Source organism: Macaca mulatta, chromosome 8 (genome assembly GCF_049350105.2).
Source record: "Macaca mulatta isolate MMU2019108-1 chromosome 8, T2T-MMU8v2.0, whole genome shotgun sequence".
NCBI classification, from domain to species: Eukaryota; Metazoa; Chordata; class Mammalia; order Primates; family Cercopithecidae; genus Macaca; species Macaca mulatta.
The window spans coordinates 73,133,337-73,158,068 of record NC_133413.1 but is presented as its reverse complement, the minus strand read 5'-3'; the positions used below and the strand labels follow the sequence as shown (position 1 = coordinate 73,158,068).

General features: G+C 38.3%; 1 protein-coding gene and 1 long non-coding RNA gene across 5 annotated transcripts in view; one reads left to right on the top strand and one right to left on the bottom strand.

Moving 5' to 3' along the window:
• Positions 1-1,291, top strand: part of LOC114680262 (uncharacterized) — a 162,039-nt gene extending 160,748 nt beyond the window's left edge. The window contains exon 2 of the long non-coding RNA XR_013396905.1: positions 586-1,291. This is a non-coding gene — a long non-coding RNA (uncharacterized LOC114680262). The remainder of the gene's footprint in view (positions 1-585) is intronic.
• The window catches only part of NKAIN3 (sodium/potassium transporting ATPase interacting 3), a 731,409-nt gene that overhangs the window by 470,810 nt on the left and 235,867 nt on the right, over positions 1-24,732 (bottom strand). The gene's annotated exons all lie outside the window — the stretch shown is intronic.

Here is a 24,732-nt window from a genome sequence, read left to right as displayed (position 1 = left end):
AACCTTGGGTGTGACCCAAACATATGAGCACTAAACTGGCGGATGTTTTAAAAACCATGTTGTCACTGGTATCCTGTTAAAATGCCCAGTTATTTAACGTAAAGTGCAGCTTCCTTCCTATTTAAAAGTTTAGGGTGAGACACATATATTTTACTAATTATAGCTAGCTAGCCTTCCCTCACCCTGTGCCAGACCAGAGTCAGACTCAGATATCTCTGAATCACAGAAGAAACCATGTAATCATGGTTCTATAAAATAACCCTTAAATACTTAACTCCAATTTTTGAAATTTTAGATAGGAAAACCGCTAACAACAATCTTACAAACACCTACAAAAGTTTTACCATAGATTTTGTAGCCACACCAGACCAACTTGCCTTAGCTTTCATGTAACAAAGTTGGAAGTTGTTTTTCAGTTACCATTGACTCCCAGCATGAAGGTCTTATAACCTGAGTATGCCCAGATTAACCAAGAGTACAACCATGGGTGGAAACTCAGTGCTCGACCAAGAGGCAGGGACCGAATTAAGAAGTAGACACCTGTGTGTGCCTTTATAATAGAATGATTTACATATTCTTTTGCAGGGACATGGATGGAGCTGGAGGCCATTGTCCTAAGCAAACTAACACAGGAACAGAAAACCAAATACCACATGTTTTCACTCGTAAGTCAGAGCTAAATAATGAGAACATATGGACAAGAAAAGCAAGAAGCTGGTGTACAAAACAGAAGAGAAAGAGGTGGTTACTGCATGCGATGCCTTTGTATATTTACCAAGAGCAAGAACTCCTTCTGATATCCTTTCCTTCACTTATGAAATTGCCTCTTCTACTGCCTCCTCCTCCTCCCACTACTCAATATTTGTTTCTTTTGAAATGTCAGTTTTGAAAAGGTTACAATTCACTTTTAAGTATGCATCCTTGTGTAAGCATTTGAAAAAATGTAATCAGCTCTCCTTAGGGGGTTCTGTGGCAGGATTCTTGGTACACAGTTTCCCCATTAAAACTAATCTGAGTGTAGTTGATGGCTCGCAGCAGGAATTATAAAGCTGTTGCTAATTGAAGAAATTTATATGAAATCATTTACCCTTCAAGGGTCTCTCCATGCCAACCCCTACCACAGTAGCCTCTTCAAAGAGAGTTGACAGAACAATAGATGGTTTGGTGTGGGATTTTTCTCATGGACCTTGCAGTAAAATCAATCCTGATGTGCGATTAATACAACTTTAATATGACCATATAGAGCACCAAACTAGTGGAGCTATTAAACTCGAGTACCTCACGAATTCTCTGTAGACCTGTATTCATTTATAAAATGTCAAGATGTACTCAGTAGTGAGTACAAAGTAAACAAGTAACCAACGTGGATGGGCAGAGTGCTTTTAAGAATAAAGAGTGAAAATATCACAGCTATTCTGCTTAAAACCTTTGCTAAGAAAGCAAAACAAACTTGAAATGTTCTAAGTAGTTACCTCAGAAGGATGGGTGTGCCTGGAGATTTCAAATAATTGAAGAATGCCACGAGGGTTAATTGATGTCAGTAGTGCAAGGCTGAGGAAACCACTCACTGTGGATTGAAGGTGAGTAATTGGTTCCATCCAGGGCTATTTTCTAAGTGACCTATGCTGATTGCCATCAGCAGACAGAATTAGTTATTACTGACAATGTGTTCCTTCAGGGTCTGTTCATTTTTCAATTCACTGCCATTTGGTCGAGTTATTCCCTAAATGAATCAATCATTAATTCATAATTAGATCCAATGATAGCATAAATCTCTGTAGTGGAAAACTTTGGAGATGACAACATGAATCTTTAGATAAATCAAAGATATAGCCTGTTTGTTTTCTTAAAACCAATTACTTGCCTTAAAATCTTTCTTGGCCAAGATATATTTGCATATATATATATATATACACTTTTTTTTTTTTTTTTTTTTTTGGTGGGGGGCTGACTTAATCTGGTGACCTTTTTACTTCTTTTATCCATCTTTCCTTGTTTTTCATATACATGCATGACCAGGAATCTAGAGTAATGGATTTATCAATGCCATTAACATAGGGTCTTGTCTTCAGCTCTACATTATAGAAAATATTATATAAAAGTAATTATTGTTAATATAAGACTAGATCATTATCCTTGAGGACCAAAGCAACACAGTAAGAATTCCTCTTGGCTATGCTAAATATCTGTAAAATAGTAAGGCTGGACAAGACAGCTGTATTTCTAATTCATCCTCCTCTTCCTGAGGCTTGGAAGAACCCTGGCTCCAGGTAGCGCTACTGGCATCACAGTCAGAACTCAGTGCTTCTTACCCTTGCTCCACTGTACACTCCAAAGGAGAGCTGATGTACCTGTAAGCGTGAAACATACTTGCTATGGGTGCATTACCTCCTTCCCCTCTCTCAATATTCAGAGCCCTGGTGTCTTCATGGTCATAAGAAATAAAGAGATCCCCCACTGTGGTACCTTGGGGGGCCCCACAATGTCCCATGCTGTGCAACCTATAGTGTAGACCTAACCATTTGCTGTCTCCTGCTCCTAAAAACATTCCAGTCCTAAACAGGTTGATTTCTGGTATACAACAGTGAAACCCAGTGGGTTATTTGATTACTCTCTTTTACAAGTTTGCCTAGTCATTCACTTTTCACTGAACTGCTTTAAAGTTTTGTGTTTATTTAGGTAAGTCATTAAAGAATATTGAGAAACATGGTCAATATTGAGAAACTTGCTCACTGTGTTATTATGGCCCAAGGTCAAGTGTTCCTCAGCTCCCTCAAGCACAGTAAAATCTTGCTTTGCTTAACAATGAGATATGTTATGAGAAATGTATTATTAGACAGTTTCGTTGTAAGAACACCACGGAGTGTACTTATACAAACCTAGATGGTATAGCCTGTTGCACATCTAGAGTATACAGTATAGTCTGCTGCTCCTAGGATACAAATCTGTGCAGCATGTTATTTTACTGAATACTGTAGGAAATTGTAATGAAGCTATGAGTATTTGTGTTATAAACATAGAAAAGGTAGAGTAAAAATACAGTATAAAAGAACAAATGGCACACCTGTATAGGGCATTTATCATGAGTGGAGCTTGCAGGACTGGAAGTTGCTCTGGTTGAGTCAGTGAGTGAGTGGTGAGTGAATGTGAAGGCCTAGGACAAGACTATACACTACTGTAGACTATAAACACTGTACACTTAGGGTACACTAAATTTATTTTAAACGGTACTTTTCTTTCTTCAGTGATAAGTTAAACTTAGCTTACTGTAACATTTTCTCTTTATAAACTTTTTAATTTTAAAAACTTTTTGACTCTTGTAATAACACTTAGCTTAAAACACAAATGCACTTTACAGCTGTAAAAGAATATCTTCTTTGTTATTTGATAATTATTAGTATGAAATACAATATTATATTTCCTATATTTGTTTTATAAGCTTTTTCTATTTTAACTCTTTTTAACTTTGTAAACTTTTTTATTAAAAATTAAGACAAGAACACACCCATTAGCCTAGGCCTATCCAAGGTCAGGATCATCAATGTCACTATCTTCCACCTCCACATCCCGTCCCACTGGAAGGTCTTCAGGGTCAATGACACGTCATCTCCTATGATAACAAGGCCTTCTTCTGGATACCTCCTGAAGGACCTGCCTGAGGCCGTTTTACACTTACTATTTTTTAATAAGTAGAGAAGTACACTCTAAAATAGGGATAAAAAGTATAGTAAATAAATAAACTAGCAACATAGTCATGTACTATCATTATCAAGTATTTTTGCTGTACATAATTGTATTGCTGTACTTTCATATAACTGGCTGTACAGTAGGTTTGTTTACACCAGCATCACCACAAACACTTGAGTAATGCATTGTGCCATGATGTCACGATGGCTACAGTATCATTAGGTGGTAGGAATGTTTCAGCTCCATTATAAACTTATAGGACCACCATTTGTATTTGTGGGTTGCAGTTGACCAAAATGTCATTACGCAGTATATGACTATATTTAATACATGTTTTATATGTGAATATGATGAGATCTAACCTCAGAGAAAATCCTAGACTGTTGCCTTTTTAGATTCTTTGCAGACTATTCACTCTCACCTTTGTGAGAGGATTGGGGTAGCCAGGCAATTTAACTGACATTGCCATCATTGTCTGGTCCAGAAAATTCATGGCAAATCTCAACCAACACACTGAAAGCTTCTAGTCCCTCATTCCTAATGTTTTAAAAGCAATTATAGCATTTAAGAATTCAGACTTCCCTAGACTAAGAAATAAAACAATTTAGGGGGAAACTTAACTAGATCTTATCCAGGAAAAAAGTATTTGATGACATTAGCCAGAGATGTTTGTCAGTTTCTAGAATCATTCTTTCTTGAATTGGCAGCCCCTCAGTACTCTGCAGTAACGAATCTTCAGAAGTAAATGGGAAACAATATTGTAGAGAGCCAGATGCTGCAATCCAGGTCCAGATCCAAGATGCTCTTTTTGTCCATGATTCAGCTACATTACCAGCAACTAAAGCAATTCAAGATTATTTGCTGGGCGTGGAGGGGCATGGGTCCACCCGCTACATTTACCTGAATGTGAATGTGTCCTTGATCTCAGCAGTTTTCGGAAAACCATTTAAATAGGAGGAACATGTGTGGGCCCCTCTGAAATACACATGGGATTTACTGCCCATTGAAAACACTTACAGACATAGAAAGGACTCTTCCACCAATTCACAGCTTCCCAGCATTCATAGCTAAGTGCTTGCTCAGTTTTCAACACATTCCCAGACAAGGGAAAAGAAAAAAAGTTTGAAAACTCTATAGCATTAGTCATGTAATCACAAAGATTAATTGTCCTTGCAAAAACGACATTTTGAAACAGCTGGCAGTGTGGCCTTTCTACCCATGGGTTTTCCTGGAATCACAGCATCATAGCAGGAAGAGACCTTGAGAGATGATTGGTGCAATCCCCCAACCTTCAGGAAGGGCTACAACTAAATCATCCCAGACAGAGGCACATTTGCCCTAATTTCAATGAGCTCCAGGGACACAGTTCTCATGACTTTCTATTCTGAATAGAGAGAAATTTTTTCTTACAGCTAAACAATCTCCCCCATTAGAGCTGAAATCCATTCATCTGTGTCTGGCTGTCGTCAGAGACGGAGAATGGCCCCTCTTAACAATTCTTATGCCATGCACTCTTTTTACACAAGCAGATGTAAAAAGAGTCTTTACGTCTTCCTGGTGAATCATATTTTCGCAAAATTTAAAAGTATTTAAAATAATTTTGTGACATTTTGCTTGTCTCTCAAACTTACCTCTATTTCTTCTTAGCTTTTAAGTCCAGACCTATATATTGTTTTCCAGTAAAGTCTTACCAAATCTGAGTAAAATAAAAGGCCTTTGGCTGTCTAAGATGGGAGCCACCAGCCACCTGTATACTCGAAATGTGGTCAGTGTGACTGATAAACCAAACTTCAAATTTAATTTAATTTAATTTAGATATAATAACCTGTAGTTATTTCAGTGTTTCAAATACTTTAATTATGTTTGAAACAACTTGAGCTTGTTTTTGCTTTTTTTCTACTTGAATCTACTTTTTCAAATTCAATCTTATGACATATAAGTAGTGTTCAAGTATTGCTGATAAAAATTTAGCACCCAGTTTAAGATGTGTTTCAGGGTAAAATACAGAGGACTTCAAACACTTAACATGACAAGAAGAATTTATGTTATTAATATTTTTATATTGATTACCCGTGGGAATGATAATATCTGGGATACCTTGGGTTAGATAAAATATATTATAAAAATTAAATTTACTTTATGTTTTTACTATTTGTCATGTAACTAAATCAAAATCCTGGAAGGAATCCTTTAATGGGTATAAAATCTTTTATTATACTTCCCTAAGTATCATTAATCTGACACAGGATTAAAAGGTTGAAAGAGGAAAAGAAGGATGTCAGAACTGTAGGATTTTAAATAGTGCATCACAAGGTCCTGCTGAGAAGCAGCCCAAAGAAGAGGATTTTAGGGATATCTACATAGTCCCAGAACCCCAGCTTGCTGCCAGTCTAAGGTGGGTGACATACATCTAATAAATACAAAAAAAAGTTAATTTTAAGATTTTTATTTATTTGTTTGTTAGATTGTCTTGTTTCAGATTTTGTGTATGAGAGCTATGAAGCAAAGTCTGCAAAAAAAGGAAAATACCGAGAAAGAAATTTTGCAAGTCCATCGGGACATATTCCTAGTCCTCAGGAAGCCTGGCTGGTCCAGGAAGGCCTCTGATCTGGCCTGTCTGCACAGGGCTGTGCTGAACTACGTGTGAGATCATGGCTTGAGTCTTGTACTCTAAGGCTACATTCAGAGAGCTAAGATGAAAATCTGAAAACTTAGAAAGCTATTTTGAATGCAAGTGGCTATGAATATAAGAGCAGTGTTACACCTTGAAAATGATGTTTTTATATGTTAACTCATGGATTAGTGTTGAGAAAAGGCCCCTTGTCAGAACCAACTTTGTGCAGCAGAAGCGATCATGCAGAGTGATCATGCAGATGATCATGCAGATGTCCACAGAAGGCTGAATTTCTTGTGATCAGCTTCAATTCTATCACTTTAATAAAAGCCATTTTTATTTCTTTTTCTTCTTTGAATCCCCTTTAGGTGTCTTTTAATGATACCAAAAGAAGATGCTATACGTGTAATCCCTGTGGTTGTAGACATTCATACTGAATATATGTTCATAGATTTTGAGCTTCTAAGAAAGTAAAATATGCACGAAACCAGAAGCTTTTCTCTGATGTGACATTTACTAAAGACAGCACCATTTTAAGAGTAATGAAAAGTGAATCTGGCCTGTATAAACAGGGTAGCATCCAGAAGGATGAAAACAGAAGATATGAGGTTTCTGCTTCCAGAGATTCTAATGAATCATCACAAGAATTTTAGCAAGTCAATCCTCCTTCCATCTTTTCCTTGACCTTTTGAAATACAAGTCTCTGGTTACTTCATCTGTTTATAATATGTGAACGCTGCCAGGAATTTAACCATACTAGTAGAAGCTCACTGAAGACAGGAACTGTGTCTCCAAATTTTTTTTTTTTTTTGGTGTCCTATTTTTTATCGTGTATAACTTTGGTACAAAGATCTACATGAAATATTTTGGAGCATTGATTTTACCCTTAGGAAAAATATATCCACTTCACACATTGTGAAAGCTATTCAGTATTAGAATTCAAGTGCTAAAATGACTCCGAGAGATTGCCCAAATTCTTTCATAGTAGAACTGACAAAACTGGGGCCCAGGCATTAACTCCACTTCTAAATCCTGAAGCTAGTTAGCAGAAATCTGAGCTAGAATCCAGGTCACTAAAAGATTTGTTTCCTTATGCTATCTTAGCAACAGCTGAGATTATTTGTGAACACCTCAAATACACAGACAAACTATTTCAAGGTTCTTTTTTTTGGTCTCACCTTTTAACTTTGAAAAATCACAGTTTTAAAAAGCAATGTTTATGTGTTTTGAGGAAAAATCGACTTTTTAAATCTTTTGAAACCTAATGTACTTGATGCCAAAAGGTAGGACCAAATGTTTAAATCATGATGAAATCATATATTCTCAATACTCGTGATTATTTAGCATTTACAATGTGATGGGGACCACAGAAACAGTTCACATGCATTATCCTATTTAATACTTCAACACCCCAAGGAGGAGGCACTACTACTATTAATATTTGGTGAAGTGAAAATGGATACACAGAGATTAACTAAATAGCCCAAAACCAGACATAAATTCAATTCAATGATTGATGGAATCAACTGGGTATCTTTTTTTTTTTTTTTTTTTTTTTTTGAGATAGAGTCTCGCTCAACCTGGAGTGCAGTGGCGCAGTCTTAGTTCACTGCAACCTCTGCCTCCTGGGTTCAAGTGATTCTCGTGCCTCAGCCTCTCAAGTAGCTGGGATTACAGGTGTGTACCATCATGCCTGGCTAATTTTTGTATTTTCAGTACAGATGGAGTTTCACCATGTTCAAACTCCTGACCTCAAGTGATCCTCCCACCTCGGTCTTCCAAAGCATGGGATTACATGCATGGGATTACATGCATAAGCCACTGTGCCTGGCCCAAGTGGGCATCTTAAGGTGCTGAGTTATACATGAGTCTCCAATATTTCCCTCACAATTAACTCCCTTGGCTGAATATGACCATAGTCAGGGCAGCTCATGCTGTATGATTCCCAGGCCATTTGAAATGGAAGATATAGATATATATAGATATAGATATAGCTCTAGATAGATATAGATACAGTTTCTCCAGGATCGTTCTCTTTTCTAGTAAAATTCTAAAAAGCAAACATGAGAACTAGAACCATTCTGAACAAACTGTAGACTATATTATCTCAGAAGAACTGAAAATCGATGGTCCTGACAGAATAAAATGTCCACAACACAATATGCTAATGACGGAAAGAAACGTGAAGGATTTTGTGTTATGGGTGAGTGGATTTGCTTTTCCTTTCTTGGTCATACACGTTGTGGGGTGGAGATGACTGGTGCTCTCCCAGATCCAATTCTTCTTGGGGGGATTAAACTTCCCTGCCTCTTTGTAGTTAGGTGCAGTTCCAGATAATGGTCTAAGAGTGGGAGTGAAATGTGTCACTTCTATCTAAAGTTTTTCATTGCCAATGAAAAATCATACGGTATTCTCTTTGCCTTCAAAGTCAGTGAACAAGACTGAGTTCCAGATAATGTTTTTACAGGACGGTGAAGATTCCATTCAGTTGTATCACTACCAAAACTGGGATGAAGAACAATTGCTCTAGAGAGTTACCTATACCCAGAGCAGACTTTGCTTAGCAAGAAATAAACTTTCAGAGTTTGTTGATATTTGTTATAGCAGCACATTTCATACTATTCTTATTAATACCCACTGCATTTTTAAGGCCAAGTTTATTTTAAAAACTGTACTTGTGTCAACAGAATTATATTTTATGCTTATGCAAGAAAAAATATTGCTGCCGTGATCTAAAAATCATCAACAACCTCTGCAATCAGAGAAAAAAATTATAATTTATTCATTTATTCAATCAATATTTATGTGCTAATTTTGAAAAGACTGCTTTTATAGACAACTTTAGCTTTAAAGTAAAACTTAATGAGGGGTCAAATGAAATGGTGAAAAAGAGAATAGTTTAGGTAGGAAATCAGTAAAAGATTTATAATCAGGTGTCTGGAAGGAACTGAAAGTGGTAGCTATTATTAACATTGTAGAATACAGAAGGGGGAATATTCTGGAAGCAGGGTGGAGATCAAATGCACATTTGGGTGCATGTGAAGTTTTAGGTAATGAGAGATGTTCAAAATGAAAACATCAAATTGGCAGTTTGGTATATCTACAGGGAGAATCTCAAAAAGAAAGCTACAGACTACTGATGTAGAGTTACAACAGCAACAAAATTAGGAAATTTCTAGGTAATAACTTAGCCAAGAATACATAAAATTTGTACAGAGCACATTTTAAAAACTCTGTTAAAGGTCATAAGAGATATTTAAGTAAAAGGAGAGATAAGTTTTGTTCATGGGTGAGATTATTTCACACTTTAAAGATCTTAATTTTGCTCAAGTTTACATATACATTTGATGCAATACCAAACAACAATTTTGAGAACTTTGGAAAATGTACTTGAAAGTGACATGAATAAAACAAGCTAAGGTTATTTTGACAAAGAGCAAAAATGAAGATTTTGCTTTACCATATATGAACACACATATTAAGGTCCTGCTAACAAACAGATGCATGGTGCTGGTGTAACCCAGAGAACTCAGAAAATACTACATGACAAGGTTAACTTAATATATGATAGTGCTGACACCATTATCAACGGTGAAATGGTAGACTGTTTAGCAAAAGATATTGGGACAAAACTACCAATTGAAGCAAAATCAACAACCCTGAATCCTTACCTCATTCCATACAGAAGGGAAACTTAAATGTGAAAGGTGGAACTACAAGGTTAATAGAAGAATATATAGAAAACATTGAGGCTGCCAAATATACAAACCATACATTTAAATGTGGGATCTTTAGCATTTGAATCTCCTAAGTTGCCAGCTTGGCTCTCTTCCAAGTGTACTTTACTTCCTTTCTTAAAAAAATTGGAGCGTTTTGTTCAACAGAGAATACCTTAGACAAAGTTGACAGACAGATCGTAGACAGGGAAAGATTTATAATCAATAAGGAGTAATATCTTAAAAATCTAAGGAAATACTCCCAAATCAAGAAGACAGGAAACACAATAGAAAAATAAGCAAGTAATTTAAATGTATAATTTATAGTGAAATCCAAATGATTAACAAGTATATGAAGAAATATTCAGCCTCACTAGCAATCAAATAAATGCAAGTTAAAACAAGATAAGAGTTTTCTTCCATCAGACTGGCAAAAATTAGAGAGCCCAAATAATACCAAGTGTCAGAAAGATGCTGGGAAACAGAAACCCTAGAGGATTGTTGTTGAGAGTGTAAATTAATATAGCCTTTCTGGAAAGCAGTCCGTGGTGCAATCGATTAATCACACACCTAGGATATAACAGCTCCACTCCTGGATATATATACTAAATACATTTCTCTCTTTTGAGTAAGGGATGTTGTACAACAAACTCCAGTGACACAGTTTACCCATGTAAACTTCACATGTATCTTCTGAACCTAAAATAAAAGTTAAGAAAAGAAAATAGAGGGTGTGCGTAATGATACTCACCACAGTGTTGTTTGTGGCATGGGACAGATAGAGGCGATTTAGGAAAGGAGGAGAAAATATGCAAGATTGATGCTATGAAACTGCAAGTAGGCATCAGAAATACATTAAAACAAACACATATATATCAACACATCATGTTGAACACCATAAACATATATACTTTTTATTTGCTAACTAAACAATAAATTGAAAAAAATACATGTAGAAACTTGAATAGTTTTAAAAGTGTTGAATAGAAAAAAATTAAAGTCAAAATTACTCTTCAGCACAATTTTCTTAAAATTTAGCATAATTTTGTTTTTGTGAAAACATACCCAGACAAAACAATATTGTTATGATATATTACAGTCAAGGAGATATTCATGATTATTATGGTAGAGGCTCTGGAAGTGGACAGGGACAAGGGAGCGGTGGTCAGGGAGGACTGGGGGAGAAAATGAAAATGAATTTACAAACTAAGGATTACGATTATATCAACATTTAATCACATATTCCTCATATCATTATGGATTATTTTGGAGTGGAAGGACCTGAAAGCTGAAGGGAAAGTGAGATCAAGGTGGAATTGTTTTCAAAGATGTGAGATGCCACTGCAGCTTTGAATGTTGACGATTCAGGAGAGAAGGAAAGAGAGATCGGTGGAACAGGCCACCTAGCTCCACGCTCATCCCTGAAGTTAGAATTTCCATCTTTTGCTTTTAGGTGCATTAATATCCCTTACATTACATCTATCTGGGAAGGGTGGGGAGTAGTAACACATGAATTATTTATTCACTTTGCCATGACTAACTCATGTAGAACATCAACTTCTCAAAGAAGTGTGGACTCTGACTAAACTACTATCAGCCCACATTTAAGTGTGTAACTATTGTTCATGGTAAGGAAATCATGTGACTAACAATCTCATATTTTGTTCCCCTTTTTATCAGTGAAGTATCTGTAAAAAGTGAGGAAATATAACAATATTTTACAATTACTGTTTCAGTTGCTGATTTAATTTTATCCTCTTCCTAAGATGTTCTCATACATAATTTCATCTATTTATAGGGTATATCATATTTCTATTTTATGGCATTTTCATCCAAAGCACGTATGTTTCAAAGCATATTTCATAGGTTGAAGAATTTCAGAGAATCAGAATTGGTGGCATTATGTTAAAAAATAATTTTAAAAAGTATCTATAGCTTATATCTAGAAAGTCTGAGTGCATACTCTGATGCTGAGCATGAGTGGATGTCATAGAATGCAGCTTTGAAGACGTAATGCCTTTAGTTGCAAAATGAGCTTTTTCAAACAATGAGAGTAAGCTGGGAATTCTCTGCTGAAAGCCCGTGTCCAAGGATTCTTGTTAGTCTCAGGAGAAAGAATAACAGGAACTCTTGGAAGGCCCTCACATTTCACATTGAGCCCTAAAAGGGGTCTATCTCTTCTACACTGATGCACATTTGTCTCCTTCTTGCTTTTTCTCCCATAACTCCAATGGCCTTCTTTCATTTACTCCTAAGTGCCATGTCTTCTCCTTCCTCCACAGGATCTTTACAAATGCTTTTACGCTTTTTTGTTGTTGTTGTTTTCTGAGACAGGTTTCACTCTTTCACCCAGGCTGGAGTGCAGTGGCACCTGCAGCCTCGACCTCTTAGGGTCAAACAATCCTCCCACCTCAGTCTCCCTAGTAGCTGGGACTACGTGTGTGTGCTACTACACCTAGCTAGTTTTTGTAATTTTTTTTTTTTTTTTTTTGTAGACATGGGATTTCACCATCTTGTCCAGGGTGATTTCAAACTCCTTGGTTCAAGTATCTGTCAACTTCAGCCTTCCAAAGTGCTGGGATTACAGGTGTGAGCAACTGTGCCCGGCCACAAATACTCTTTCTTTGCCTGAAATGTTTGTCTGTCTTCTCCACCTTTACCACACTAGCTCCTACTCATCTATCTGATTGCAGCTCAAGAATCACTTCCTGAAGGAGGCTTTTCTTATTATTCAAATTCATGACTTCATGGAGCTTTTCTCATTCATTCATTGTGCTTATATTTGTGATCATGTTTTTGTGATTGTTTGATTAATATCTGTTTCCCCCTCTAAACTGCAATCTCTGAGAGCAGCAACTGGGTCTCTTTTGCTGAAGGAGATAGTTGCATTTAGCTTCAGTTCATCTAGTTACAGTCAAAGGCCTCATAATTTTTCGTTCCTAGAAAGGTGTGAGGCATCTATTTATCATAATGCATTACACTATTTCCTTACGTGAGGCTAAACAGAACTCTGCTGTCTTCTAGGAAAGCAAATGCTTTGACAAGAAAAGATTATTTTTCCCAATAATTGTGTTTGGAGGAAATATATATGATGTTAACTGATCTGTCTAAATCAGTTTCTTTAACCATTTTATATATATTTTTCAAAAGTGGATCTTATGATGCCAGTAGGGAAGCAAATAATGTGATAAACTCATTTACTTAGTGAGTTTCCTACGCACCCTGCTGCCATATTTCTTGTGGTTAATTTTATTTGTTTCTAAATACTTGTTGGGAGGATAGTCATTTGTCACTTGTTGGTAACGCACCATCTGTTCAGAGAAAATGAAAACCATGATAAATAAAAGATTTCCTAATCAGAAAGGAAAGGCAGGATGAGAGGATACTGAAGATTTACCTGAGCTGAAACATGTGGTCACATAAATAGACTCTGCAGGTGAAAGATAGTTTTCTTTGTGGCAGTAGCTTCGGCACTAACACAGTTTGTTCATTGCTAAGAACACATTGTGATTTAGGACCTGGGTTCATGAAAGTGTTCAATGTGCCTCCTTCCCCAGTGTCACTTCTAGATGAAAGGACTGAGCAAGTAGAATAGTGGAATTTGAGATTAAGAGAGGCAGTTGGGAGAATTAAAAAACCACAATAAATAACAGACTGAAACAGAACAGAGTACAAATTTGGCAAGATAGAGGCATCTTAGAACATCAAATCCCTCAAAACCAGGGAGACCCTGGTCATATATTAGAGAAGTTCTGCTTCCTTGGTCTGATCAGAGGGGGCAGAAGTGAGAACGTGTTTCCAGGCCCTTGCTGACCATTTAAAAGAGAAAACTGGGACAGATGGAATGGATTAGGAACATTAGAGAGAAATACTGGGTGAGGGTATCTGGGATGAGCTAGTTAGGGCAATAAACACCTACAAATACACAGTCTTCCATCAATCATCACAAATTCATTAGCCTGACATCCACAATGCCTTCTTAAATCAATCATTTATCAATAATTTTAGCAATTTTCATAGATAAAAACTCTTCAAAGTCCTTGGAATATAACACTAAAGCAGGCTTGTCTCAGTTTCCCAGAATTTCATGGTATAAAATAGAAAGTTCATTTTGCTAAAAGCACTATATTTATTAGGTGTCTATGACATGCCAAGTACCATACAAGATAGTGGGAATAAAAACATCAGCAAAATAGCCCCAGCTGCTGCTCTTACAGAGAAGACTATTTAGAGAGGGAAATGGATATTAATCAAACAATCACAAAAACAATTCCATGGTCATAAATAATGACAAGCACAATGAATGAGTGGGACAAGGCTCCATAAAGTCAGGTATCCAAATGTTAAGAAAGGCTTTCCCAAGGCAGTACCTCTTGAGCTGCAATCAGATAGATGAGTAGCAGCTAGTGTGGTGAAGGTGGAGAAGATAGACATTCCAGGCAAAGGAAAGCATTTGCAAAGATCCTGTGGAGGAAGGTAGATGGCATGCCACTTTGGAGTAAATGAAAGAAGGCTGGTGGAACTGTGGTAGAGAAAGCAAGAGGGAGACAAATGTATATCAAGGTGGAAGACAGAGGCCCCTTGTAGGATTCTGTATGAAATGTCAGGGCCTTTGTCTTTCTCTTGAGAATATCAGGAACTCTTGGAAAGGTTTTGGGCAGTGGATAGTCATCACACCACTATTGTTTAGAAAAGATCATTTTGTTGCAACATAAAGTACAATTTGGAGAATAGCCAGAGGGCTGCAAGGAGGTTGATAAGAAGACTATTCCAGGGATCTGGGTGGCATCTGAGAGTGGCCTGCAGTGGGCAGGCTGTAATGGTCTTGGAGTGGCCTAGAGAGTCACTGGTCCCTGAAACAATGACTAAGTACCGTGAAGCAAGCATGAAGAGAGGCACTGAAGAGGTGGGGGAGGGCACAGGGAACCCTGAGGAAGGAAGTAAGAACTAGATTGCAGAGAGGCATCCTGAAACAAATTCCTCTTGAATGAGAAGTGATTTGTTGGACAACACCAAGGAAATGGTGTGGAATTCCAGGGTGTAGGGAAAGCTTGAGGGAATCCACAGAGACTGAGCTACATGGGGAGGGTGTGGGGAGGCAGATCCAAGGCAGAAAGAGCAGTTAAAGATTTGTGCTGGAGGCTTGAGAGCAATGTATATAAAGTTGTGTTTATGTGGGTTCCCTTAGAAGGACTGAGAAAGAGGACCTGGACAGAAACCTGGGAGTACTGCCACTTATGTGGGAAACAGAGGGCGGGCACCAACAAACGACTTTGAAAAGGAGCAGCCAGAGATTAGGAAGTAAACACAGGAAAAAGCAGGACAGAGGCGGAAGGTGAGTCAACAGGGCCCAACAGGTGAAATAAGAGGTCAAGGAAAAAGACTGAAAGCCGACCATGAGATTTACCAGTTTACCCATAATATGGTCCCCACTTTGTAGCCAAAATGATCTCACTGTGCCCCTAAAACTCAAGTTTTAAGCCATTTTCTCCTTACTTCTCTTCCACCTCCTCCTTAATCTTTTCTTTTTATTCTTATTCCCTTCCACCTTCTGCTTCCTTCCTCCTTCCTCTTCCTCCTCTTCCTCTTCTTTCTCATCTTTCCTTCTGTTAATAAACCCTATTTTCATAAGGACCCGGAATACAGTTGGTCCCAGAAAATCATAACAAACCCATCGCTTTCCCAGCCATTGACCTAGAGATGGACATGTGCTTCTGTACTGCCATGATTTGTCATGGCAAGCTGACATGAAGAGCCAATGTGCTAAGAATGATGGAGTGGAAGAATAGGAGAAGACTAGCCCTTGATGACATGGCTGGCCCTGAACAAAGAATTCAGGTGGTGGTCAGTCTGGGACAAAATACCTCCAGAATTTTTGCAAAACACACCCTTAATGCCCTTTCAGTTTGAGCTAGTTTGGTAGCATTTATTGTTTTTGATGTTGATGTTCCTTTCACCTGTAAGCATTTCTAACAGGTACAATACCTAACTATTCACTGTTCTTTATACAACTCAATTTGGTCTTCACTTTTCTTTTATTCATTCTGATTCCACCACCAAGATTACCAAATCATCATATATTCCAAAACCAACCCAACTTTCAAGGCCCTCTTAAAATGTGACTTCCTTCAAGAGGTTTTCTTTCATCACCCCAGTCCTAACGAATTACTCCCCACTTCTCATCTCTCAACCATCCATATCTGTCAATCGTTTTGGTCACTTAAAATGTACTTATTTATGCACATGTCCTATGTCCCTTGGTAATTTGTTCAAAAGCAAGATCCACATGCAAATTATTATTATTTCCCTGCACCTAATAGAATGCTTTGCCTATAACAGGTGCTTTGCCATAATTGGTCTTCATGGAGTGAGTGACTTAATGAAATGTCTAAAAAGTCTCAATAAAAATGAGGCTAGTAATAGAGAACTTTGGATAATATAATATTTAGGAGAGTTATGATAAGAAAGAAAATCCTAGTAGAAGGACCAAAGTCAGAGGAAAGAGTTAACAGCAATTTCAGATCTAGCTTTATGGCAAATGGCACATTCCTGGAATTGTGGGCCAGGGTCTCATGGCAATTTAGTGATCACAATATACACTTGGCACTTGGATGCTCATGGTGGTTAGAGATAAGGATGAAACCACTGCTGCATTTCATTAATAGCCCATAGATAAGAAATACAAAACCCAAGGCTGTTTTTATTAAGTCAGAGACATGCATCATTGAAAATAAAGGACGGGCCGGGCGCGGTGGCTCAAGCCTGTAATCCTAGCACTTTGGGAGGCCGAGACGAGCGGATCACGAGGTCAGGAGATCGAGACCATCCTGGCTAACACAGTGAAACCCCATCTCTACTAAAAATACAAAAAAAAAAAAAAAAAATTAGCCGGGCATGGTGGCGGGCGCCTGTAGTCCCAGCTACACGGGGGAAGGCTGAGGCAGGAGAATGGCGTAAACCCGGGAGGCGGAGCTTGCAGTGAGCTGAGATCCGGCCACTGCACTCTCCAGCCCGGGCGACAGAGCGAGACTCCGTCTCAAAAAAAAAAAAAAAAAAAAAAAAAAAAAAAAAGAAAAGAAAAGAAAATAAAGGACGGGAGCAGACAGGAGAAGCTCAGCAATAAGCAAAGGTAGTGGATAAAGCAGGAGAAGAACAAGGGCTACACATCTTGCAGGATGGAACTCTCCATGGATAGATGGGTGTGGCCAGTGGTCAAAACAGGATCTGGGGTGCAAAGTATAGGGTGAGGTGAGGGATAAGAAGAAGAAATGTCTCGATTATGCCATTCCCAGCTTCTGACAAAGCTTTGCTTGGGATCCCCTCCCCACACTGCATTATTATCTCCTACTCTCTATGATCAATGCCTTAGTCATCACATGTAGAGTTCATGCTGATTTTGCACACATTGAAGCTCAATCCTTTAAATGTCCTTCACTTGTTGTAGGTATTTTTGCTTGCCCAAAAAGGCTGTAGGCTACACCCTGCAGAGAAAGTGACCTTCTCACTAAAGATACACAGAGCCATGCATACTGGGGAAACCACAGATGACTATGTAGAGAAGTCACTGGATTCCTAAAATACACTGTTTTAGAAACCTGTTGAATTGTGAGGGGCGTGAGGTGTGCATCGGGGCACTGATGATGGTAATGTCCTATTTCCTGATCTGAGTGTTTGTTACATGGGTATCCTGACTTTGTGAAAATTCATTCCACCACACACTTGAAATTGGTGTATGTTTCTGTGTTTGTGTTACACTTCGATCAATTGTAAGTAAAAAATATGTATTAAAAATGTCATGCTAAAATATCACCATTCTGAAAGAAAATCCGTAATAAAACTCACATGAACACCAAAGCCTGGCTGAGAGGTGAAGACAGTGAGGGACTAGATCACCATCTTTACAGAAGATTGATTCCGTCATCTTTGAAGAACACTGTGGAGCTGGCCATGCATGTCAAACATATTATTTTATCAAGATCTCCCAACAAACCAGGTAGGCAAACCAAGTAGACATGACTAACTGGTCCCCAGACAATGAGGGGCTTGGCTTGTGGCTCTGATGGTTGTCACAGAAGCCATATCCTAACGTGAGAGTGGATGGGGCTTTTGTGATGTGCGGCAAAGGAAAACTAATGGTGGTGACTTGGCTTGAGTGAGCTGTAAAGTGAAAAGAAGGCCCAGAAGAGTGATGTCCAAGGGGGAGGGGGAGGGGCAAGAATGGGTCTAAAGCAAACTGTTGCAAATGGAGAACCTGCCATAACTGAGCAAAAAACATGTCCCTCTGTTGTGAAGGGTTGGACTGGAATGATTCAGAGTCACCACCTGAAGGGACTGCCTTCCTCTCCCTTGTGCTTCCTGTGCATTTGCAGGGAGGCTTCAACACTCTCTAATCAGATTCTCCCCAGGTTTTCACAGAACTACTTTCTCCACAGCCCAGCACACAAATTTCAACAGCTATTTAGGGAACAGGACATATGAATAATTATTTCCTACAACGAGTAACGTATCACCTTCCCTTAGGAAGCCCAGTCACTACATTTGACGGATATCTGTCTCAGATAAGCCTAAAAGACAACATACTAAGATGTTTTTCAGGACATTTTTATACAGTGAAACTAAAACACAGAACTTTCAAGCACCAGTGCATGAGTCAGCAGAATCTCTCCAAAGGTCACCTGATTCAATCTCAGCCTGCATCTCTTTTTCCGTGTCCTTTCTGCCATCCCTTACTCTATTGGTGGCCTTTGCAGTGGGCAGCCAAGTACAAGCATCACTTCTTTTACAGATTCCACACAGAAAGCCTTTTAATCTGCCTAATAATTTCTTCCTATTGTGGGAGAGGGAAACAAGTTTGTAACAGAAAGGAAAAGAGAGTCACATAAATCATGGCTCCTTTATCTATTCTGGGATACCATTTTTTTTTAAAAAAAAAAAAAAGAGAGAGAGAAAGAAATGATGGCAGCTTTGTGGTTTGCAATTAACAAAGTATAATTATAAGGCTTCTGGGAAGGTATAGCATTTGGCAAAAGGGCTGAGTCATGTATTCTCCAAAACAATGTAACAAATTTGGGAGTGTGTATTAATTTTAGGTACCCTATGAACAACTGTAGTACGAGGTACTGACTGGAAAGAATAGAATTGAACAACTATTAACAGGAAGAAAAATAAAATGATTCTCTTATTCAAATAATAAACATTTATTGAGTGCCTGCTGTGTGCAGAACTCGATAGTTGCTGAGGTACTGATTACGTTGTTCTAAGATAAGTCCTAGTAAATAACTCATAATCCACAAACAGCATTGCACGCTTTGTTCACATTCCAGACTGGAATCAGAAATCTTCATCCATCTGGTTGTACTCATAACTTCCAAGATTGTTTCAATTTTGTATAGTGAAACTGACAGACATATAATAAAAATATTTTTTGTAACCACTCATACACTTTGGAAAACAAAGGGAAATTTTTCACACAGTACAAAATTATCTTTATTCAGAAGATCACATAGCAGCATGTTCACAATCAAAAACATTTTACATTAGCAATAAACACCAGTCATTTATGCAAGAACTTCCCAGCGTTGGTAGATATTTTTATGGCTTCATTTTGCTCTAGTCAAAGAAATGGAAAAAATGCTTTTAATCCATTATCAATTCTACATCACGTGTTGAAAAATGCAAAACATTAGAAAGAGAGAGGGAAAGAGGGATCTCCAATGTTCTCTGTAAAGGAGCAAATTCTGACATGGTCACCTCAGACACCCTCTTTTAATTCCAAAGTCTAACCTTACAAAAGCAGTAAAAGGCCGGGCGCGGTGGCTCATGCCTGTAATTCCAGCACTTTGGGAGGCTGAGGCGGGTGGATCACGAGGTCAGGAGTTCGAGACTAGCCTGGCCAATATGGTGAAACCCTGTCTCTACTGAAAATACAAAAATTAGCCGGGCGTAGTGGTGTGTGCCTATAGTTCCAGTTACTCAGGAGGCTGAGGCAGAAGAGTAACTTGAACCCGAGAGGCAGAGGGTGCAGTGAGCTGAGATCACGCCACTGCACTCCAGCCTGGGTGACAGAGCGAGACTCCATCTCAAAAAAAAAAAAAAAAAAAAAAAAAAAAAAAAAAAGAAAGAAAAAGAAAAAACAGGGAAAAAAGTGCACATGCCCTAAGTCACACATGCACAAATAGCAAGTATCCATGCATTCTAAGGAAATGTAATCTTTGTTGCTGTTGTTTTAGGGGAGGGGTATAGAATTATATCATGCAATTTGCATCTTTGAAATGGCACTTTGGAATTCGTAGTCTCTATTATAAATTAGGACATGACAGTAAGATGTATGGCAGGTGACATAATGTCCCCCACACCCAATATTCTCATACGGATCCCTGAAACCTGTAAATATAATATATGACAAAAGAGACTTTGCAGATGTGATTAAGCTAAGGATCTTGTTATGGGGAAGTTATCCTGATTTATCCAGATGTGTCCAATGTAATCACATGAGTCCTTTAAAGCAGAGAATCTTTTTCAGCTGCAGTTAGAGGGGGATGTGACTATGTAGTAATGATCAGAGTGATGCAACACTATTGGCTTAAAAGATGGAGGAAGAATGCCACATGCCAAGGAATATGGGTTGCCTCTTGAGGCTAGAAAAGGAAGGGAAACAGATTCTGCCTTAGAGTCACCATAAAAGAATCCAGCCCTGCCAGAATCTTGATTTTAGCCCACTGGGAACTATATGGGACTTCTAAACTACGGAACTATAAGATAACTTTGGTTATTTTATGCCACCTATTGTGTGGTAATTTGTTGTAGCAGCAATGGGAAACTAATACGTATAGGCCATCAGATAAAGATTCTTTGGTGCCAAATAAATAAATTCACAAAGCCATTTTGATTAAGATACCAATGATACTACTGGATATGGATCTATCGGTATTTGATAAAAAGATCGACAAAGTCAGATTTAGTGCTTGATTTCAACAACTATTTAGCAAGTCCCCAGTATGTAAAGGCATTCTATAGAGTAGGGGATATAAATTATTTTCAATGTTATACTTTAACAGTCATATAAAACCATGCTTCTATATTTATTATAAGACTATTGTTGACGACCTTATACATTATTTCACTCAGTATCTCCTGCATTATGTTCCTAATGAGAAAGTTTTCTCAAACTTTAGTACCGCGATAAATTTTGCTTTTAATAATGAACTGTAGTATATATTCCTCTAAGGTTGTTTGAAGTACATAACATTTTCCTATAATTTTTTTCTGAATAGGAGCCAGAACTGTCTTGTTAGTTGCTTTTCAATACCTAGGACTAGACACAAGGAATTCACCCCAAAATTATATGTGAAGTGAATGAATTAATAACCAAATCTTAACTGATAAATGTTTCAAAATGAAGTTTTGTGCAAAGCCACAGTAATTGCCCTTATTGCTGTATTGACCTTATTGTTTGCATAATTACATTTCTTGGTTCTTCCTTTAGCATTTGAATTTCTTTTTTACTACCTTTATTGCATTTATCTAGTCTGATCTCAAAGGATTTAGCTTGTGGGGGAAAATGCTTGCATATTAACCACAATAAAATGCAGAATGAAAAAGTACTAAACAGAGATTCAAGTAAGTGTTACAGGAACAAAAAGGAAGACCTGGCTAAAGTAACTGGCATTTTGTTCGGGGAAGAAGGGCATTCAAAACTGAAAGAATGTCATTAACCTGTATAGCTTGTTTGAGGGACATTGAGAACTCTGGTGTTACTAGAGCAGAAAGAGAAGTAGTGAGGGAACAGTTTGGAAAGACAGTAATTATAACACTGTAAGGGACATTGACAGCTAAAGGAATTATAACATTGTGCTGTAGGCAACACAGAGCTACTGAAGGGTTTTAAAAAGAATAACCTGAGTATTGCTGTGTTTCCTGAAAATGAAAACAACAAAACTCTGATAATGAAATAATGGATGTTTTGGTTTTCCATTTATGGAAAACAGAGAAATCAGTTTGACTGTTATTGCAACAATCCAGGAACAAATAAAAAGAAGCAAAATACAGACAGCTGGGGGTGAACTCTATGGAACATAGAGAAACAGGATCTACATGACATGACATTACCAGTAATTAGATGTGAAGACTGGGATAGAAGGAAGAGGAAATGACTATGGGATGATGATATGACTAAAGGAACAGGAATACAATAGGAGGAGGAAGAGTCATTGGAGAGAAGGTAGTATAGCAAATATCTCATATCCATTGAGGGACAGCCATTTGCTAGGTTTTGTTTCAGATATTTTATATTCATAGTTATTCTGCAAAGTAGGTTTTATAGCAATGGTCTCCAACCCTTTTGGCACTATGGACTGGTTTTGTGGAAGGCAATTTTTCCACAGACTGGTGGTGGGGGGATGGTTTCAGGATGAAACTGTTCCATTTCAGATTCAATAGACGTTAGATTCTCATAAGGAGCATGCAACCCAGATCTCTTGCCTGTGCAGTTCACAATAAGGTTCACATTCCTATGAGAATCTGTTGCGGGAAGTCAGGGACCCCGAATGGAGCGACCAGCTGGAGCTGTGGCAGAGGAACATAAATTGCAAAGATTTCATGGACATTTATTGCTACCCTAATAATACTCTTATAATTTCTTACGCCTGTCTTACTTTAATCTCTTAATCCTGTTATCTTCGTAAACTGGAGATGTACGTCACCTCAAGACCCTGTGATGATTATGTCAACTGTACAAATTGATTGTAAAACATGTGTGTTTGAACAATATGAAATCAGTGTACCTTGAAAATGAACAGAGTAACAGTGATTTTGGGGAACAAAGGAGGACAACCATAAGGTCTGACTGCCTGTGGGGTCAGGCAAAAAGAGCCATATTTTTCTTCTTGCAGAGAGCCTATAAACAGATCTGCAAGTAGGAGAGATATCGCTAAATTCTTTTTCTAGCAAATAATATAATATTAAGACCCTGGGAAAAGAATTGCATTCCTGGGGGTAGGACTCTAAACAGCCACTCTGGGAGTGTCTGTCCTATGCAGTTGAGACAAGGACTGAGATACGCCCTGATCTCCTGCGGTACCCTCAGGCTTACTAAGATTGGGAAACCCAGCCCTGGTAAATTTGAGGTCAGACGGGTTCTCTGCTCTCGATCCCTGTTTTCTGTTAAGATGTTTATCAAGACAACATGTGCACTGCTAAACATAGACCCTTATCAGGAGTTTCTGATTTCACCCTGGTCCTGTTTCCGCAGAAGCATGTGATCTTTGCTCTGCCTTTTGCCCCGTGAAGCATGTGACCTATTCCCTGTTCATATACCCCCTCCCCTTTTGAAATCCCTGATAAAAACCTGCTGGTTCTGTGGCTCAGGTAGGCATTATGGACCTACTGATATGTGATGTCACCCCCGGCAGCCCAACTATAAAATTCCTCTCTTTGTGCTCTTTCTCTTTATTTCTCAGACTGGCCAACACTTAGGGAAAATAGAAAGAACCTAAGTTGAAATACTGGGGGCGGGTTCCCCCAATAAGAATCTAGTGCCACCTCTGATCTGACAGGAAGCTGAGCTCAGGTGGTAATGCTAGCCCACCACTCACCTCCTGCTGTGCAGCCAGGTTCCCAACAGGTCATGGACCAAACCAGTACCAGTCTGTGGCACAGGGGTTGGGGACCTGTTTGGTATTCTTCATTTTACAGCTGCACAAGAAGGTCAAGCATGTTTTCCAAGGTCCTGTAGCAACTAAGAGCCAGAGATCTAACCCTGGTCTATCTGAAGACAAAGGCCATGCTCTTGTGTCACCTCCTCACAGTCCAATTACACTTTGAACACATTAAATTTGGAAGTCCAGAGGAATATCTGTGTCCATCAAGCTGCTGTATATGTAAATGTGGAGCCTAGGAAAATAACTGGTGTATACAATACAAATTTCAAATCACCTGAGGGTAGATGATGGCTGGAGTAGCGTCTGAGATCATACAGGGAGAACACATAGGGACAGAGAATACCAAGAATTCTACATTTAAAGGGCAGGTGAAGAAAAAGAAGGTCAGAAGTAGATACTGAGAAGAAGAAGGAGAGGAAAAAGGAGAAGGGGAAGGAGAAGGAGAAGGGGAAGGAGAAGGAGAAGAAGAAGAAGAAAAAGAAGAAGAAGAATAGGAAGAAGAAGAGGAAGAAGAAGAAGAAGAAGAAGAAGAAGAAGAAGAAGAAGAAGAAGAAGAAGAAGAAGAAGAAGAAGAAGAAGAAGAAGAAGAAGAGATAAAAAGAGCAGTGTCATAGAAATTAAGTAGGGGAAGGAATGAATGGTTAACTCTGGAAAATTACATGAGTGTGAGGACTTGGAAAGGGGCCACTGGATTTTGCAATAGGATATTCATTAGGAACTCTGAAAGAGTAGCTTCATGTCAATTAGCAGATTCTGTTAGAACCAGAAACAAGATTGTGGAGTTGAGTGGTAAGGAGTAGTGAAGATGTGAAGTTTGTTCTCCATGACTTTTAACAATGACAGGAAGACTAGAGATAGGACAGAAGATGAAAGGGCAAGGAGAATAAAATATGTACATATATATGGCAATAGGAGGGCCTGATTGAGTATAAAAAGGCAGTAGAGAGGAATGGATTTGTGAGAAAGAGACTTTTCTTCATTGTCTTGGCAGATTATATAGCAACAATGCAAAGGATGAGTCATAAGTGCTAAGCTACCCCTTTGACAACCATCTGCT